The 14,207-nt window shown below is 40.3% G+C and overlaps 2 long non-coding RNA genes across 2 annotated transcripts in view; one reads left to right on the forward strand and one right to left on the reverse strand.

Annotated features, from left to right (window-relative positions):
- Nucleotides 1-11,382, reverse strand: part of LOC138983867 (uncharacterized) — a 73,647-nt gene extending 62,265 nt beyond the window's left edge. The window contains exons 1-2 of the long non-coding RNA XR_011461292.1: nucleotides 10,864-11,382; nucleotides 10,013-10,288 (exon numbers count right to left, since the gene is read on the reverse strand). This is a non-coding gene — a long non-coding RNA (uncharacterized lncRNA). The remainder of the gene's footprint in view (nucleotides 1-10,012; nucleotides 10,289-10,863) is intronic.
- On the forward strand, nucleotides 239-4,767 carry LOC138983864 (uncharacterized). Its single transcript, XR_011461289.1, has 2 exons — nucleotides 239-654; nucleotides 2,053-4,767. It is a non-coding gene; the product is annotated as an uncharacterized lncRNA (long non-coding RNA).
- Nucleotides 11,383-14,207: the final 2,825 nt, after the last annotated feature.

Consider the following 14,207-nt stretch of genomic DNA (forward strand, 5'->3'; position numbering starts at 1 on the left):
AAAAGCCGGATATGACGTCATCAAAGATATTTGTCGAAAAAAAGAAAAATGATCTTAAGAAATCGTACTCAGGAACTCTCGTGTGAAATTTAATGAACATTAGTCAAGTAGTTTTCTCGGAATCTCTCTCTCCACACACACACACACACACACACGCACGCACGTACGCATGTACGCACGCACGCACGCACGTACGCACGCACGCACGCACGCGCGCACGCACGCACACACACACACACGCACACACACACACACACACATACATACACACATACCCCACCACCCTCGTCTCGATTCCCCGTCCATGTTAAAACATTTAGTCAAAACTTGACTAAATGTAAACAGAAAAAGAAAAGGGGAGAAAAGAAGAACTGACTGATTGACAGACAGGGTGACTGACTGATTGACAGACAGGATGACTGACTGACTCGCTGATTCACTAATGAAGAACTCTTTCATACACGCAATTGATAACTAAATAGTCATTCACTCATTGAACAACCGACCAACCAACCAATTGACTAACCAACTAACCAAAGGAGATTTGTGTGTTCACAGACCTGTAAGGGAACCCGTAAACAATGTGGGGCCGATTCGGAGTGCTGTTCTACGCAATGTTTACGTTCAACTCGCAAGTGTGCAAGCGGGCCCAGGGTTTGTATACATGTATTTGGCAGTGCGTGAGAAAAAGCGACATACGATGATTTCCGACGAATTTTTAATGTCATGAACTAGAGTAAATTTAGATTAGTAACATACAGAAGAAACAACAAACAAAACAAGTCGCGTAAGGCGAAATTACTACATTTAGTCAAGCTGTCGAACTCACGGAATGAAACTGAACGCACTGTATTTTTTTCACCAAGACAGTACAGCTTCGTCAATCCCCGCGAGAAGGAAATCGCTCACTTCCCACGTGCAAAACGCAGTGATATGCACACGCCAGAATAGCGCGGTAGCTTATTGTGGCACAATGTGCTAAGCAGGAAAACGCGCTTTTTTGTATTCTTGTTTGTATTCGTGTTAACTTTCTGAGCTTGTTTTGAATACAACCTATCATATCTATATGTTTTTGGAATCAGGAGATGTTAAAGAATAAGATGAAATTATTTTTGAATGGATTTCTAAACAAATAATTTTAATTAGACTGTTCAGATTTTTAATGACAAAACTCATTAATTAATTTGTAAGCAAACGATCTGAAATGCAATACCGAAGTCCGGGCTTTGTCGAAGATTACTTAACCAACATTTCAAGCTATCTGATCAAACACTGAGGATGTGATAGTGCCGCCTCAACTTTCACAAAAAGCCGGATATGACGTCATCAAAGATATTTGTCGAAAAAAAGAAAAATGATCTAGGGAAATCGTACTCAGGAACTCTCGTGTGAAATTTAATGAAAATCGGTCAAGTAGTTTTCTCGGGATCTCTCTCCACACACACACGCACGCACGCACGCACGCACGCACGCACGCACGCACACACGCACGCACGCACACACACACACACACACACACACACACGTACGCACACACATACATACACACATACCCCACCACCCTCGTCTCGATTCCCCGTCCATGTTAAAACATTTAGTCAAAACTTGACTAAATGTAAACAGAAAAAGAAAAGGGGAGAAAAGAAGAACTGACTGATTGACAGACAGGATGACTGACTGATTGACAGACAGGATGACTGACTGATTGACAGACAGGATGACTGACTGATTGACAGACAGGATGACTGACTGATTGACAGACAGGATGACTGACTGATTGACAGACAGGATGACTGACTGATTGACAGACAGGATGACTGACTGATTGACAGACAGGATGACTGACTGATTGACAGACAGGATGACTGACTGATTGACAGACAGGATGACTGACTGATTGACAGACAGGATGACTGACTGACTCGCTGATTCACTAATGAAGAACTCTTTCATACACGCAATTGATAACTAAATAGTCATTCACTCATTGAACAACCGACCAACCAACCAATTGACTAACCAACTAACCAAAGGAGATTTGTATGTTCACAGACCTGTCAGGAATACTATAACACCTGTGTGACCGATGCGGAGTGCTGTTCTAAGAACTGTAAACTTAATCTTTCCAAGTGTTCAGAGCACCCGAAGGTTTGTATACATGTATTTGGCAGTGCGTGAGAAAAAGCGACATACGATGATTTCCGACGAATTTTTATGTCATGAACTAGAGTAAATTTAGCTTAGTAACATACAGAAGAAACAACAAACAAAACAAGTCGCGAAAGGCGAAATTACTACATTTAGTCAAGCTGTCGAACTCACGGAATGAAACTGAACGCACTGTATTTTTTTCACCAAGACAGTACAGCTTCGTCAATCCCCGCGAGAAGGAAATCGCTCACTTCCCACGTGCAAAACGCAGTGATATGCACACGCCAGAATAGCGCGGTAGCTTATTGTGGCACAATGTGCTAAGCAGGAAAACGCGCTTTTTTGTATTCTTGTTTGTATTCGTGTTAACTTTCTGAGCTTGTTTTGAATACAACCTATCATATCTATATGTTTTTTGGAATCAGGAAACGATAAAGAATAAGATAAAATCATTTTTGGATTGATTTCTTACATTTTAATCGTAAGACTAATTAATCTATTTTCGTTAATTGTGATCACATTTTAAGAGTAAACATGACATATGTATATATTTTTAGATTCAAAATGTCATGAAGAATACGATGCAATCAATTTTAAATCTGTTTGCGAAAAACCGATTTTAATGATAAGTTTAATGAGCAAACTCATTAATTAATTTGTAAACCTCCAAGCTGAAATGCAATACCAAAGTCCGCGCGTCGTCGAAGATTACTTGACCAAATGTTTAACCAATTTGGTTTAAAAATGAGAGCGTGACAGTGCCGCCTCAACTTTCACGAAAAGCCGGATATGACGTCATCAAAGACATTCATCCAAAAAATGAAGAAAAAAAGTCTAGGGATATCATACCCAGGAACTCCCATGTAAAATTTCATGAAGATCGGTCTTGTAGTTTTCTCTAAATCGCTCCACACACACACACACACACACACACACACACACACACACACACACACACACACACACACACACACACACCACACCCTCGTCTCGATTCCCCCCTCTACGTTAAAACATTTAGTAAAAACTTGACTAAATGTAAAAACTACAAAGACGACAACTTTGTTGTTGTTGTTGTTGGTGGTGGTGGTGGCGGCGATGGTGGTGGTAGTTTTGTTGTTATTGTTGGTGGTGGTGGTGGTGGTGGTAGTGGTAGTTTTGTTGTTGTTGTTGTTATTGTTTTTTTGTGCAAAATCGATTAGGCCCTGTAGAGTCCGAAAAACTCAATTGTAATTATACTAAGTAAATGTTCACTGTCCAGTAGTTTCATCCCAAAACACGATGGTGCGTAGCGTGAGTTATGTTCCGTTTTCTCAAACGCTGTCAAACCTACGCATGCTTATTTTAGAAGTTAACGTTTTGAAACACGTTGATGACTTGGCGTCAAAGTTTAAAAGTTGATTATTTAATGTAAAAATGAACATTCTGCCTCAATGTAAATTGTAATATTGCAACTGCAGACACAAATGTGGCTTTATCAAGTTGTACTCATCGTTATGTCATCCAAACCCAAGCTATATGGGTAAACATTATATTTGTTCTGAACATTTACTGTTGGTTCGTTTTACTGATATAAATCAGCGTTGTCTCGGTCGAAGGGTTTCGGCAAGCCAAGGATTTAAGAGTCGCGGCAAGAAAATCCTATTTTTTAAAGTTTTTTTTTTAAGCTAACAAGTTGACTAGTGGGTTGATGTCGCTTTACGCGAATTGTTTAAATCTTAATTTTGTGACGGTTATAACTCTGTATCGACGTCGTCGTGGCATATTGGTTCAGCGGAAGGCCAATACTGGCTATTTTTTATTATGAAATATTGTTTATATTTGTACCTGGTGCGGATAGAAAGATAAAAGAATGTTAAATCATGTATTGACCATCGTATTTTAGAGACTATTTATCATGGAGATTGATTTACTTAGTATGAAGCACAAAAACGTCAAAGTCACCAAGAATGGAGTTACGCCAAAATGCCAAGACCACGACGGTATGTTCATCTTCCTGTGTGTTTGAACATGTTCAACTATAATAAACAATGTTTAATTATGTGCTTCAGTCTCAGAATAAAAAAAACAAGAAAGGTAAGTTGTTGGAACGATTGTTATTGAAAAAAAATTTTACATTCACAAATATAATGACCCAACGTATAACAGCATTTTGGTATTGCTGTGAGCCAAGGCAAATTTCGCTTTCTTCAGTAGGTTCATTAAGTGCACAGACAAACAATTATAGTTACGACAACTTATCTTGATCGAAGTTTCTACCGCCTGCTACGAAGCCGCAAGCGAATGAATGATTATATGACGAAATGAGTGACGTAGACAGGGAATGACGTCAGCGTCAACATTTTTTTTATCAATAACAAACGTTCCAACAAATTACCTTTCTTGTTTTTTGATTCTGAAAATTGTAACGTTGGCAGTCACTTTATTTTTTTTATTTGCTTCAGTCTTAGTAGATTATAGTTCACTTGTTCATTATATGCTTTTTCAGGAAGTTGCAACACTAGGGAACGGAGTTTATTCATGAATCTTAAACATCCGATTTATTATGAAAGTTTAAAGAACTCTTGTACCTTTTCCGGTTGGTACTCCTTTAGCGAATAAACTATGGCAAATTGAGTTTTGTAAAATGTGTCTTGTTTCTGTTCAAGCGAGAGAGAGAGAGAGAGAGAGAGAGAGAGAGAGAGAGAGAGAGACAGAGACAGAGACAGAGAGAGACAGAGACAGACAGACAGACAGACAGACAGACAATCGGACAGAGAGAAAGAGAGAGAGAGAGAGACAGACAGACACACACACATACATACAGAGAGACAAACAGACAGGCATAATTAAATCCTTACTTTATTTAAATCCCACCACTAACCCCTTCTATACACTAACACACACACACACACACACACACACACACACACACACACACACACACACACACACACACACACACACTTACTCACGCCGTTGGAAGGATTTAAGCCAGTTTAAGATTACTAGTTTTCACGTAGAATGTTTCAACGAGTTCAGTTTCACTCTCTTTTAGGCCGACAAATTGACAGAAAATGTTTTAACGCTTTACGCAACTTGATCTTCTTTTATTTCCTCTCCTACTCCTTCTTCTTCTCCTCTTCCATACGCCTCTTTTTTTTACATTTAGTCAAGTTTTGACTAAATGTTTTAACGTAGAGGGGGGAATCGAGACGAGGGTCGTGGTGTATGTGTGTGTGTGTGTGTCTGTATGTCTGTCTGTCTGTGTGTGTGTGTAGAGCGATTCAGATTAAACTACTGGACCGATCTTTATGATATTTGACATGAGAGTTCCTGGGATTGATATCCCCGAACGTTCTTTTCATTTTTTCGATAGATGTCTTTTATGACGTCATATCCGGCTTTTTGTAAAAGTTGAGGCGGCACTGTCACACCTTCATTTTTCAATTAAATTGATTGAAAGTTTGGCGAAGCAATCTTCGACGAAGGCCGGGGTTTGGTATTGCATTTCAGCTTGGTGGCTTAAAAACTAATAAGTAAGTTTGGTCATTAAAAATTTGAAAATTGTAAAAAAAATTTTTTTTTATAAAACGATCCAAATTTACGTTCATCGTATTCTTTATCATTTTCTGATTCAAAAAACATAACTATGTTATATTTGTGTAACAAGGGGAAAGAACACTCGAACATCTTGGGTATAGTGTGCATAGGTTTATTCCTCTTCTTCTCACACCTCATACCTCACACCTCACACCTCACACCTCAGGGCAGAAAAAAACAATAAACAGGCGGTCATGGGTTGCCTCACATCAGCTGGTACCGGTAGGCATCACATACGGTCCGGGAATCAGATCAAACTGATGAAACGCAGCCAGAAGATAAAAATGTGGTCACTGGTTCAAGATGGCACAGTGCGTAAAATGGGAAGTTCTAGAGCAGTACCGGACTGACTGCAGCTAAGATAATAGGGCGATAAAAATAGTGCGCTGATCACACGCTAAAAATTCAACTTACACAATAAGTTGCTTAGAAAAACTTGTCTACAGCATACCTTTTAAACAACTTCCCTAATTAAAAATGCAATTTGCCTACACAAAGATTCTACAAGATTATGTTGCAAATGGTCATCTTAAAATCCCTACACCGATTCAAAAATCAGCTATGCATCGCTGCTGGACCAATGAGACTGGATAATTAGGTCAGCCTCTAAAGAGGTCAGTCTTGGTGAATCAGGGGAGCTAACCTACTAGCCGAAACAGTAAACAAAGGAAGCTAGCAGACGACGCAATAGCAAGTTGTGAACAATAACTAAGTTCTACTTTGCCTGTTCACATTCGGATTAAAACCAAGCTCTGAAAATTAAATATATAAAAATTATTATCAAAATTAAATTGTCCAAATCAATTTAAAAACACTTTCATCTTATTCCTTGTCGGTTCCTGATTCCAAAAACATATAGATATGATATGTTTGGATTAAAAACACGCTCAGAAAGTTAAAACAAAGAGAGGTACAGAAAAGCGTGCTATCCTTCTCAGCGCAACTATTACCTCGCTCTTCTTGTCAATTTCACTGCCTTTGCCATGAGCGGTGGACTGACGATGTTACGAGTATACGGTCTTGCTGCGTTGCATTGCGTTCAGTTTCATTCTGTGAGTTCGACAGCTACTTGACTAAATGTTGCATTTTCGCCTTACGCGACTTGTTTCTCTTTTTGGCTCACGAAAGTGTAGCCTAGATGCGATCGTAACTTTGTCTGTCTGTGCGTGCGTGTGTGTGTGTGTGTGTGTGTGTGTGTGGGTGTGTGTGTGTGTGTGTGTGTGTTTGTGCGTGTGTATGTCTGTAGTAGAAACTCTAACATTTGAAGACGTCACATTACATTGACGTCACATTATGACGTAAGAGGGTTAGACGTCACGCGAAGGAAGTACTGAAAGTCTCGGTCATTATTATTTTGAGCGGGCCGAAACTAGTGTACATGCAGACAGACAGATCTAGATCTAGTGTCTCGCTTTCTTGCACAGTTTCACCTATTCTCTTTCTGTGTGTGTGTGTGTGTGTGTGTGTGTGTGTGTGTGTGTGTGTGTGTGTGTGTGTGTGTGTGTGTGTGTGTGTGTGTGTGTGTGTGTGTGTGTGTGTGTGTGTGTGTGTATATGTGTGACGGAGTGATTGAGTTTGTGTTACTGTTTGTCGATTTCTTACGTGAGCCTTGATGGCTTCGCCTCTTGTTTTTAAAGAACTTTCAGTCCTTATTTGGCTGAATGTATTCCGGTAGACTACTATTTAGAGGGATCCGAAGGTCTGTAAATATCTCTCTGTCTGTGTGCATGTACACATGCAGCGATCCCCGTAAAACGTCTGATTACAAAACCTAACTTGGTCATTCTTTCAAATAATGTAATACAAATTATTGTCATACAATATTTCAATAAATATCTTTGCTGGCGTCATATCCTTCCTCAAACAAAATTGAGTCTGCACTGTCGCAGTCGCAATTTTCAATCCATTTTCTGGAAATGTTTGGTCCGTTTTTCATTGCCCTAATTCGGACTACGGAATGGCATATCAGTTTTAAAGCCGACAAATTGCTCAATAAATTTGTTAATCAAATTTGTTTGTTTGTTTGTTTGTTTGCTTAACGCCCAGACGACCACGAAGGGCCATATCAGGGCGGTGTTGCTTTGACATTATAACGTGCGCCACACACAAGACAGAAGTCGCAGCACAGGCTTCATCTCTCACCCAGTCACATTATTCTGACACCGGACCAACCAGTCCTAGCACTAACCCCATAATGCCAAACGCCAGGCGGAGCAGCCACTAGATTGTCAATTTTAAAGTCTTAGGTATGACCCAGCCGGGGTTCGAACCCAGGCCGTCCCGATCACGGGGCGGACGCCTTACCACTAGGCCAACCGTGCCGGTTTGTTGATCAAAGATTTACTTTAAAAAAAACCTTTGCAATAACATCTACACACGTGCTTCTATTGCATTCTTTATTTGGTTCTGAATCCCAAAGTATGTTGATATGTTATATTTGAACTGATACGTTCGTCAAAATAAAAAATCTGTTTTACACAAATTAGGTTCCCTGTTAATATGTTACCGAGACAGAGCTGTGTCAGTCGACGGGTTCTGGTGAGCCAAGACTTAGTCTTTATTTAGAATGACTGATTGTTTTGATATCGCTTTACGCGACTTGTTTTTTCTTCTTCCTTGTCCTTCTTCTTTTGTGCCCTTTCTAGTTTTTGAAGTCTCCACATCGGATGAGTAAAAATATATCTAATACGAGTGCAGTTAGGTTTACAGAAAATCTTGTGATGTTAACCTTTTGGTTGCCGATGTAGCGTGATATGTACGAATTTTGCCATTATACGCTTTCGCAAACACTCCAATACATTTCAAGGAAAACATTTTTATGTTTATTTTTATTTTCATTCTTAACTTCTGGTTTTTGCGTCTTATATTGAAATTAGTTCTGCAGGAGCCCAAACTTCGGTGATTTTTTTTTTAAATTTAAGAATTCTTGGTCTGACATTGCACTTGACTTTTAAAAAGCTAGCTTTTGATGTTTTGTTTTTGTTTTTTTACCTTGCTTGCATGCAAGCATTTTTATTTTGAAGGCGGTTCATTACCGCTTATTGTATGTCTAAGTGAGACATGACTTCTAGCACGCAAAACTCGCTTCCCGAAAAAAAAGTCCTTGAAGATTGAAGGGACAGAAATGAAAAAAGCACAGGGACGAACTGGAAACAAGAATTTAAAGATTCTCAACAAAAAAAAAAAAGAAAAAAAAGAAGATAACCCAACACAAGCAAAAACTACCAAGGAGACACGCATACCCCCCAAAATCGTTCATATGCCAATTTTTGCGCCAGACAGAAAGAGAGAGAGAGAGAGTGTGAGAGAGAGAGAGAGAGAGATATAGTGAAAGAGAGAGAGAGAGAGAGAGAGATAGAGAGAGAAGGAGGGACAGGGGGACATGGGGACATAAAGACATAGGAAGAATCAGGGGAGCGAGGGGGTGGGGGGGGGGGGGTAGACAGATTACGGACACAAAGGAATATTGAGCCAACCGGACAATAATCAGTGCAACTGACCACTGATTACTCGTTTTTTTGCAAGAGTGTGAGAGAGAGAGAGAGAGAGAGAGAGAGAGAGAGAGAGAGAGAGAGAGAGAGAGAGAGAAAGAGAGAGAGAGTGAAAGCGAGAGAGAGGGAGTGAAAGAGAGAGAGAGAGAGAGTGAAAGAGAGAGAGTGAAAGAGAGAGAGAGAGAGAGAGAGAGAGAGTGAAAGAGAGAGAGAGAGTGAAAGAGAGAGAGAGTGAAAGAGAGAGAGAGTGAAAGAGAGAGAGAGTGAAAGAGAGAGAGTGAGAGAGAATGAAAGAGAGAGAGAGAGAGAGTGAAATAGAGAAAGAGAGAGCGGGAGAGAGAGACAGTGACAGAGAGAGACAGAGACAAAGAGACAGAGAGACAGAAATACACTGAGAGAGAGAGAGACACATATATATAGAGAGACAGACAGAGAATCAGAGAGAGATAGAGACAGAGAGAGAGACACACAGAGAAAGACATAGAGAGACAACAGACACACTAACACGCACCGACACACAGGCACAGACAGACAGACAGACAGACACACAGACAGACACACACACACACACACATACACACACACATACACACACAGACAAACACACACTCACACACACACGCACACACACTCACTCACAAACACACACACACACACACACACACACACACACACACACACACACACACATACACAGTGGTGGACAACGAACTAGTGGTACAATTAACTATCCATTAACTATCAATTAACTATCCATCAGTTCAATTGACCACACATTGACCACTCACCTTTTGGTCAGTTCCTAGTGTGATTATCACCCCCGAACTCAGCAAGCTCTCGTTTAATGGGCGAGTAAGTGGAGGTTGCTGGCAAGGATTGTCCACCCCTGCTGACGTCAGCTTCAAAGACGTCATCATCACCATCGCTGACGTCACCAATAATTGAAACTTCCCCGTCATTGATTGTGTAGCGCCTGGTGCAGTCTGAATCAGCTTCATTGTGTTTTGAAACTGGGACTCTCTTTTTCACTTTGAAGATTGAGGTTGCGTGAGGAGACTTCAGGGCTGTTTCAGAATACAAATAGTCCAACATTTGAGATATTTCCAAAGAATTGTGGATGCATGGTTGAGAGAGGTCATCCGAGCTTATAACTATTTGCAAGTGCTCACTGGGAGGAATCACCCATGCATGCCGAATTTAAATGTCACTACATCTGCATCCGTAAGCATGCAAATAAGAATTACTCATTTAAAACCTTCGCCAGTGCAGGTTATCGACTACACACGGAAGACATCGTGGGGCCGTGCGGACCCATGCTTCTCAAAGATGCACGCTTTTCCTTCTTTGAGAAAGATGGGTGCGCACGCCCCCACGATGTTTGCAGTCAAAATTTGACCTTTTTGTTTTATTGCTTCTCGCTGAAACTTTAGGACATGAGCGCTTTTTAGGTGCCTGAAGCATTCTTAAAAGCTCATTCAAAAATTCCAACTAGTTTAAGAGATATTTGCAATTAAACACCTTTCTGGGTCCACACGGACCCACGACCACCGGCGAAGGTTACAATATCCACAACCTTACAAGATAAACCTGTGTGTTTTTTTCCTCCTGTCCCTACTAAGAGTTATTTCCACAAACTCACATCTTTTTCAAGCCTCATTATCTTGATCGAGTCCATAAGGCAGGTCCTGTCGCCTCACTTGACACAACGGTTGTCCATGTTCGGTCCACTCAAGTTACCTGTAAAGAGAAAAACAAATTTGATTGAACTACAGAGCCAATTTTTTTATATTTTCATGCACAATTCAGAAACACATAAGACTGCTTCTTCTTCTTTTTCTTCTTGTTGATCACAATTTCATTTTGTGTAAGACTGCTAACTTCCGTCATTATTTTGTCATTGCTACGACCATCTTTGAGACATTCTAAGATAAGTCACATCATAGGGTAGTTTCGGAACATTGGCAGAAGATCCAAAAAAAAATAATTCAAACATCGAGCGAGCTTTATAGATCTATACCCTTTCTTAAAAAATAAAAAAACAGACAACACCCTTAGTTTTATATGTCATATGTTTACGAGACAGAGCTAGTGATAAAAGTGAACGTTAACGAACTTTGCTGGAATGTTTATTCATTATTTCGAATCGTTAACCTTTGTAGAAGACCTTTCGTTAAACACGTCGAAACGATTGCACAGCAAGATGCCATCAAAATGGCCATTGACTTCCCCAAGTCAAACACCACAATGAAAAAACAAACAGAAATGAGGGGGGTTTCTCTGTCTGTCTGTCTGTCTGTCTGTCTGTCTGTCTCTCTCTCTCTCTCTCTCTCTCTCTCTCTCTCTCTCTCTCTTTCTCTCTTTCTTTCTCTCTCTCTCTCTCTCTCTGTCTCTGTCTCTGTGTCTGTGTCTCTCTGTCTCTGTCTCTCTCTGTCTGTTTCTCTCTCTCTTTCTTTCTCTCTGTGTCTCTGTGTCTGTGTCTCTCTCTCTGTGTGTGTGTGTCTCTCTCTCTCTCTCTCACACACACACACACACACACACACACTCTCTTTCTCTCGCTTCCAAATAAAAAACATATAAATCACAGATTGGAAGGTAAATGACCCATGGAAAAAGCGAACTGCACTGACAGAGAAAACAAATATTCCACTCCTCCTCCCAACCACCCCTCCCTCCTTCCTCCCCCCTCCACACACACGCACACATTTGACCAAACCAGGTCTCAGATCCATGACTCTTTATCAGATCATCCCTGGAAAAAACATGACACGGCCGAGCAGGCTGTTTCATAAATCTCCCGCAGACGAAATCGATATCTAGCCAGTCCAAGAAATGTTGCGTTTGACCATCAACGCGGAAGACCGATATCTGTGGCCATTTTGGGGGAATCCATGACCATTTTGAATACGCAGTAGATGGAAAATGTCGGCCGGAAGTCTGTAGGCTAAGTATGCTTAAAGCTACACAGTCCAACATCAAACTGAAGCGGACGCAGACTAACGATTTCTTGGGCCATTTTGGGGCACCCAAGACAATGTTGCATACATAGTAGCTGGAAAATGTTGGCCCTTACACTGGTATACTGATAAATACCAAATCCAAAATAAATCTGTAGCTTTGGACCATTAACGTGGACTAATGATTTCTGTGACCATTTTGGAGAATCCATGACTATTTTGAATACGCAGTAGATGGAAAATCTCGACTATAGAATACGTATACTATAATAACTACACAGTCCAAAATGAAACTGTAGCGGACGCAGACTAATGATTTATTAGGCCCTGTTTGGGGACCCAAGACCATTTTCAATAAGCAGTAGATGGAAAATGTCGGCCGGTAGATATTTAGACTAAGTATACAGTCTAAAATAAACCGTAGCGTTTGACCATTAACACGGACTAATGATTTCTTAGGCCATTTTTGGGCACCCAAGACCATTTTGCATACATTGTAGAAGGAAAATATTGGCTCTTACACTGTAGACTGTGAGTATACTGATAACTACAAAGTCTACAAACAACTGTAGCGTTTGAACATTAACGCGGACTAATGATTTCTTATGCCATTTTTGGTCACCCAAGACCATTTTGCATACATTGTAGAAGGAAAATATTGGCTCCTAAATATACACTGTAGACTGTGAGTACACTGATAACTTAAAAGTCTACACAAAACTGTAGCGTTTGAACATTAACGCGGACTAATGATTTGTTAGGCCATTGTTATTTACCCAAGATCATTGTGCTTACATAGTTACTGTAGCTGGAAAATGTGGGCCCATACACTGTAGACTATAAGTATACTAATACGTACCAAGTCTAAAACAAAACTGTAGCTTTTGAACCTTAACGCAGAAGAACGATTTCTTATGCCATTGTCGGGCATTGGATACTATTTTGAATACACAGCTGTGCGATAATCTCGGCTGGTACACTGTAGACTATATAGATTAAAGTTAGGGCTATCGAGTCCCTGTAGCTTGATTTGATTTGTCTTTCCAAGCCGTAGAAGTGAAATAGGTTATTTCAACTTCCATTAAGACAAATATCTTGGACGGAGTCGGTAGCGGCGCTGGCTTCTAAGCAAATGTTGTCGCTATCGGCGTGGGTTCGATCTCCACGATCGGCAAGGGATATCTTCACCATAGTCAATTTCATGCAGACTCTCCTCGGTGCCCAAACGAAATGCGCTTGCGCACGATAAAGATCCCAAAGCTCACAGCGAAAGTCTCAGGGATCGGAAACATGAACACGCGCACGCAGGCAAAAGCAAACTGATATTAGGTAGAGCCGTACTGTATGACAGCTCGCTTTCCCCAATGAGAAAGCAGCGCTAATTTCCTAACAGGACTATACAAATCGTATAATCTATGCCGGCATTGTCTGTATCCCCCTCCCCCATTGAACCTTTAAACGAAGTTAGTAAGTACAATTATATACTTGGCCTCAAAAATACGATACACGTTAGCTGTCGAAAACAAGCTCTGTAGGGGAAATATACGATTGTCCTCTCTACGGAAATACACTTAAACTGTATTTTCATTCTTTCTGAATTTCGGCTGATTAATCAGGGAAAAAAAAGACTGTGCATTGGGAAAATTTATATTCAGGGTTTCTTAATGCGAGAGGTTGTCCATGTCACGTGATGCCTTAGCAGGCTATTTTTAACCTAAAGACAATAATGAATGCACAATACATGTAACGTTTTGAAAATGGAAAGTAAAAAATCACAGAAGATGATGTTTCCTGTGTTGATTTGAATTGTCTGAAAGCAATTGCTACTTTTTGCGCTAATTATATATCAAAGAAATATAGACACTTCATCTGAACAGAACGTCCTGACATTTGTCTTGATTCCTCGCTTTAGGTGCATCCTTTGTTTGTGTTACCTCATGAAGCTTGTATAAGCGAAAATTCGTATTATTGTGATGTCCTTGTTTCGTTGAGTACAGAATTCTTTTGTTTTTCAACTTAGCTTTATCAT

Source organism: Littorina saxatilis, linkage group LG13 (assembly GCF_037325665.1).
Source record: "Littorina saxatilis isolate snail1 linkage group LG13, US_GU_Lsax_2.0, whole genome shotgun sequence".
NCBI lineage: Eukaryota > Metazoa > Mollusca > Gastropoda > Littorinimorpha > Littorinidae > Littorina > Littorina saxatilis.